The sequence below is a fragment of the Rhinopithecus bieti genome, unplaced genomic scaffold, assembly GCF_001698545.2.
Source record: "Rhinopithecus bieti isolate Rb0 unplaced genomic scaffold, ASM169854v2 scaffold_8674, whole genome shotgun sequence".
Taxonomy (NCBI): domain Eukaryota; kingdom Metazoa; phylum Chordata; class Mammalia; order Primates; family Cercopithecidae; genus Rhinopithecus; species Rhinopithecus bieti.
Genome location: NW_016805883.1, coordinates 569,886 through 575,314, shown reverse-complemented (window position 1 = coordinate 575,314; position 5,429 = coordinate 569,886). Strand labels below are relative to the sequence as shown.

At 39.2% G+C, this 5,429-nt stretch overlaps 1 pseudogene across 1 annotated transcript in view; it reads left to right on the top strand.

Annotated features, from left to right (window-relative positions):
- LOC108530821 (keratin, type I cytoskeletal 18 pseudogene) overlaps window positions 1–5,192 on the top strand; it is an 11,648-nt pseudogene extending 6,456 nt beyond the window's left edge. Inside the window, exon 2 of the transcript XR_001885975.1 lies at window positions 5,150–5,192. The product of XR_001885975.1 is annotated as a keratin, type I cytoskeletal 18 pseudogene (transcript). The remainder of the gene's footprint in view (window positions 1–5,149) is intronic.
- Window positions 5,193–5,429: the final 237 nt, after the last annotated feature.

The window sequence follows — 5,429 nt, the reverse complement described above, 5'->3', positions numbered from 1 at the left end:
TAACAGTCAATTAAATGTAACAGAAAATATAATGCCATATGAATGGTGCATATATAGCCACTAGGTGTGAAATTCATATTTTCAATGTATAGTAATAATCATGTGATAGCAATAATTACTGATTTGTGAAAAAAGTTTAAAAGGAAAAATTAAGAAAGTTGGATATTACTCATGGTTCTTTAATAGTTTTGTATGATGAAGGATGGGCGTCGTGGCTCACGCCTGTAATCCTAGCACTCTGAGAGGCCGAGGAGGAGGATCACCTGAGGTCAAGAGTTCGAGACCAGCCTGGCCAACATGGTGAAACCCCATCTCTACTAAAAATACAAAATTAGCCAGGCGTAGTGGTGCACGCCTGTATTCACAGCTACTCAGGAGGCTGAGGCAGGAGAATCACTTGAACCTGGGAGGCAGAGGTTGCAGTAAGCCGAGATCATGCCATTGCACTCCAGCCTGGGCAACAAGAGCGAAACTCAATCTCAAAAAAAAAAAAAAAAAAAAAAAAAAAAAAAAAAAAAAATTGTATGATTGAATAAATCACTTGCCTTTTCTAACTCAATTTCCCTACTTAAAAAATGGGAAAATAGGCCGGGCACGGTGGCTTATGCCTGTAATCCCAGCACTTTGGGAGGCCAAGGTGGGTGGATCATGGGGTCAGCAGATTGAGACCATCCTGGACAACATGGTGAACCCTGTCTCTACTAAAAATACAAAAATTAGCTGGATGTGGTGGCATGCACCTGTAGTCCCAGCTACTCAGGAGGCTGAGGGAGGAGAATCGCTTGAACCTGGGAGGTGGAGGTTGCAGTAAGCCAAGATTGCGCCACTGCACTCCAGCCTGGGTAACAGAGCAAGACTTGGTCTCAAAATAAAAAATAACAATAAAATAAAATAAAATAAAATAAAATAAAATAAAATAAAATAAAGGAAAACAATAATACTGCACTCATACTCCTGATACAAGGAGATTTAAACATAGCTTTGACCGTCTTCATCTATATTTATCAGGCACTTGAAGAACATCAGGGAAAGCTATTCTAGGAATAGAATAATAATAATCAAAGGTAAAATTTATTGACTACCTACTATATTCTGGGTACTATTCTAAATGTTTTATGTGTATTTAATCATGTATGCCTTACAACAACCCTATGAAATAAATCTAATTATCATCCCCATGCTACTGAGGCTCAGAAAATTTGTGATTCTTGCCCAAAAGCCAGAGCTAGCCATGATTTGAACCCAGGCATCTATAATGTCTCTGCACTTAGCTAATCGTATGGTAAATAATCTAGAGTAAAATAATAAACATGAAGAAAAAACTGAGGAGTCAAAAGAGATGTCAAAAGTTTTTAAATGTTTTTCATTTTGCCATAAGGGATTCTCTTGGGCTAAACAACTATTGACTTCTTATTTTAGGCACAATTTTAACAAGTGTGTCAATGGTTTTCAAATCCATGGGAGATGATAAGGACAAATAAAAATGCTGATTTCGAAGAGAAAACTTAAGAAGGAAGGGACAGCAAATTGAAAACACTGACAAAAATAACAAAACACACAGTAAGTATGGGCCTCTTTAAGATAATGCAAACATACTTACCTACTACAATAGCCAATGAGGATATCACTGTGGTACAGCATAAATAACTGCCACTCCCAATAACTACCCTGAAGTCATCGATTAGAAGTAAATGATGTATTTTAAAAGTCAACACTCTGTTTAAGAGAGGGTCAAGGTCCAGAGGGTCAGGTCCCTCTCCCAGAGAAAGATTCCAATTAAAATAAACCTGAGGATCCTAGAAAGATCCTAGAAAGGATTCTAACCAAGCAAATGGGAAGTTCAGAACTCCCAAGGGAGATAAACATCTTCTCAGATAATTTTTTACTGTCTTGTTGGACAAGATCAATTAAGAGGACATGAGTTAAGAGGAACCCAGCCTCACACATTGCAGAAAAATAAGGACTGAAATAATCCTGGTCCTTTTTTTTTTTTTAGAGATGGGGTCTTGCTATGTTGCCCAGGCTTGTCTCAAATTCCTGGGCTCAAGCCATCCCCTCAAAATGCTGGGATTGCAGGTATAAGCCACCATGCCCAGTCAATACTGGTTCTTTAAGTTAGAGCAAACTTCTCTCTTCTGCTAGGAAGATAATATTGGCTGCCTTGAGAGGAAAAACAAAAGATGCTTCTTTGTTTTAATCCAATGTAGATGTAAGAACAAAATCTGATAAAGGTATCACAACTAAATAAAAGCTACTGAGAAATCTTACTTAAGAATAATGATGCAAAATAGTAACTAAAATACTAGCAAACAAAATTCAATGACATCTTAAGAGAATTAAACACCAGACCACGTGAGATCATATCAGGAATGCAAGGATAGTTCAACATTAGGAAACTTATTGTGATAATCACATTAACAATCAAAAGAGAAAAAGTATATTACCATCTCTTTTGAGTGATTTATTGATTCATTCATCCCGACAATTATTTATTAAGCACCTACTATGTGCCAGGTGCTATACTAGATGCTTGGGATATGGCAGTGAGTCAAAATTGAAAAAGTCGCTGCCCTCAAAAGCTTACATTTTCATCAAGGGAGCTATACAACAAATGATTACGCAAATAATAACATCTGGTAGTATAAGTGCTATGAAGAAAATAAAGCAGGCTAAAAGAGAATGATGGGAAGGATGCTATTTAATATAGGTGACTAGGGAAGGCCTCTCTGTTAAGATTATACTTGAGCAAGATCTAAAGGAGGTAAGAAGGTTAGCCAAGGGAGTATCTGGGTAAAATCATTCCAAGTAGAGAGAAAAGCAAATGCAAAGACCCAGAAGTGGGAGAGGGCTTAGCATTCTCCTAAGGTCACTGAAATGGCTGCAGTAGAGTAAGCAAATTGGAGACCAGAAGAATACAAGATCAGAGAGGTGGAGGGCAGAGGAAACAAATCATGTATGACCTGTAGGCCATAGTAAGGACATTGGCTTTTAGTCTGATTGAGACCTATTATCACTAGAAGGTTTTGAATAGAAGTATGACACGATCTGGGCTCTGTAATAAAAAGACTGTTCTGACTGCTAGGTTGAGAATAGACTCCAGGGGCAAAGGTAGAAGCAAGTGACAAGATAGGAGAATGCTGCAGCAGTACATGTAAGAAATGATTGTGGCTGGCATCAGGATGGAGTAGTGAACGTGGTGAGAGGTGGTTACATTCTAAATATGTAATGAATTCTATTATACTACGAAGCTGCTGATATACATGAAAATATTTAATCTGTATCAATTCAGTTTCTCCAGAGAAAGATCCTCTTATCTCCTCTCTAGAGATAGCAACAGTCTGGCTGCTAGCTTTCTGAAGCTGGGTCAGGAAAAATGCATGACATTCTGCTTAGAGTTCAGACATTTATGTTTTTATATCATATCCTTGTTTTCATACCCATTCCTTAGAGCCTGATATACCCAAGTCCAGATCCTTTCTACTTCAATTTCTCCAGAGAAGACACCTTCTGTCTCCTGTATGGGGAAAGAGAGGAAAGTGTCTATTTGAGTGAGGTGGGAGTAGGAGTAAGGATCTGGGTTCTATCTGATCCTTATATAGACCTTTAAATAATCCAGCCCCTTCCCTCCTTGCACATATACGTCATCTGCTGTGGCTTTCTGAGGATCCTAGAAAGATCCTAGAAAGGATTCTAACCAAGCAAATGGGAAGTTCAGAACTCCCAAGGGAGATAAACATCTTCTCAAATAATTTTTTACTGTCTTGTTGGACAAGATCAATTAAGAGGACATGAGTTAAGAGGAACCCAGCCTCACACATTGTAGAAAAATAAGGACTGAAATAATCCTGGTCCTTTTTTTTTTTTTAAGAGATGGGGTCTTGCTATGTTGTCCAGGCTTATCTCAAATTCCTGGGCTCAAGCCATCCCCTCAAAATGCTGGGATTGCAGGTGCTTCTTGCTGGTGTTCTCTTCCTCTGCAGTACCTAGGTTTGAACTTCTCTGCCTTGCTAAGTCATTTTTCATTCTCCATCCACTTTTAGCCTTCATATATACTATGCCTTGGGGTTAAAGATGTTTCCTAATGTCATTGAACATGGAGTTTGTGTTTTTATTTCTTGTCTTCCTCATACAAATACCTTTAAACATGTTAAAATATGCCTAATTATCACTCAAATTAGAAAACAGCATGCTACAACTTTAATAAGATGCTACTTTCCACCAACAGATTAGCAAACATCATTTACAAGGTTATTGGCAAGCTTCAGTTGCTTGCTGGCTGTTGGCTGGAAAACTCAGTCCTCTGCCATGAAAACCTTTCCATAGGCAAGTTGCCTGAGTATCCCCAAGACTAGGAGGCTGACTTCCCTCAGAACGAGAGAAGAGAGAGCTCAAGACAAAAGTTGTAGTGTTTCTTAAAACAGCTTTTTAAAGATAAAATTCATACACAATTCATTTATTTTCAGTGTACAATCCAATGGCTTTAGTATACTTAGTTTTGCATCCACCACCACAATGTTAGAACATTTTCATTACTTCCAAAAGAAACCCCACACCCAGCCATCACCCCAAACTGTACCTCAACCCTAGAGCCCTAGGGAACTACCAATCTACTTTCTGTCTCTCTGTATTTGTCTATTCTGGACATCACATGTAAATGGAATCATACAATATCTGGTCTTTTGTGACTGACTTATTTTATATAGTATATTTTTAAGGTCTAACCATTTTGTAGCACGTGTATTTCATTTATTTTTATTAGGTGCTCTCTTTTTTTCACTGTCTTCTAGTGAAATTCATTTTTATTTCTACTTATACATTCAGATTTTTTTTTTTTTTTGAGATGGAGTTTTGCTCTTGTCACCCAGGCTAGAGTGCAGTGGCACAATCTCGGCTCACTGCAACCTCCGCCTCCCAGGTTCAAGTGATTCTCCTGCCTCAGCCTCCCAGGTAGCTGGGATTACAGGCGCCCGCCACCACGCCTGGCTAATTTTTTGTATTTTTAGTAGAGATGGGGTTTCGCTATGTTGGGCAAGCTGGTCTCAAACTCCTGACCTCAGGTGATCCACCCGCCTTGGCCTCCCAAAGTGCTGGGATTACAGGCGTGAGCCACCATGCCCGGCCCAGATATTTCTTTCTCTCACTTTTCTAGATCCAAGAAAGTCCTGGACCTCTTGACTCAGGCTCTAGGTTAATACTTCCTAGCTTCAGAAACAGTTCCCTTTGGAACTAGCTGAGGTTCTAGCTTGGTCTGTGATTCCTGGGTCCTTGCAGTCTTTTATAACCTGATCTTGCAAGTGACATACCACTACTACTGCCATGTTCTGTTGGTGATACAGGTGGGAGACAACTACACGAGGGTGCATAGGAATCGTTGGGGGCCATGATGGAAGCTGCTACTGTAACGAGGATATGGTCATGTTGCTATCCAT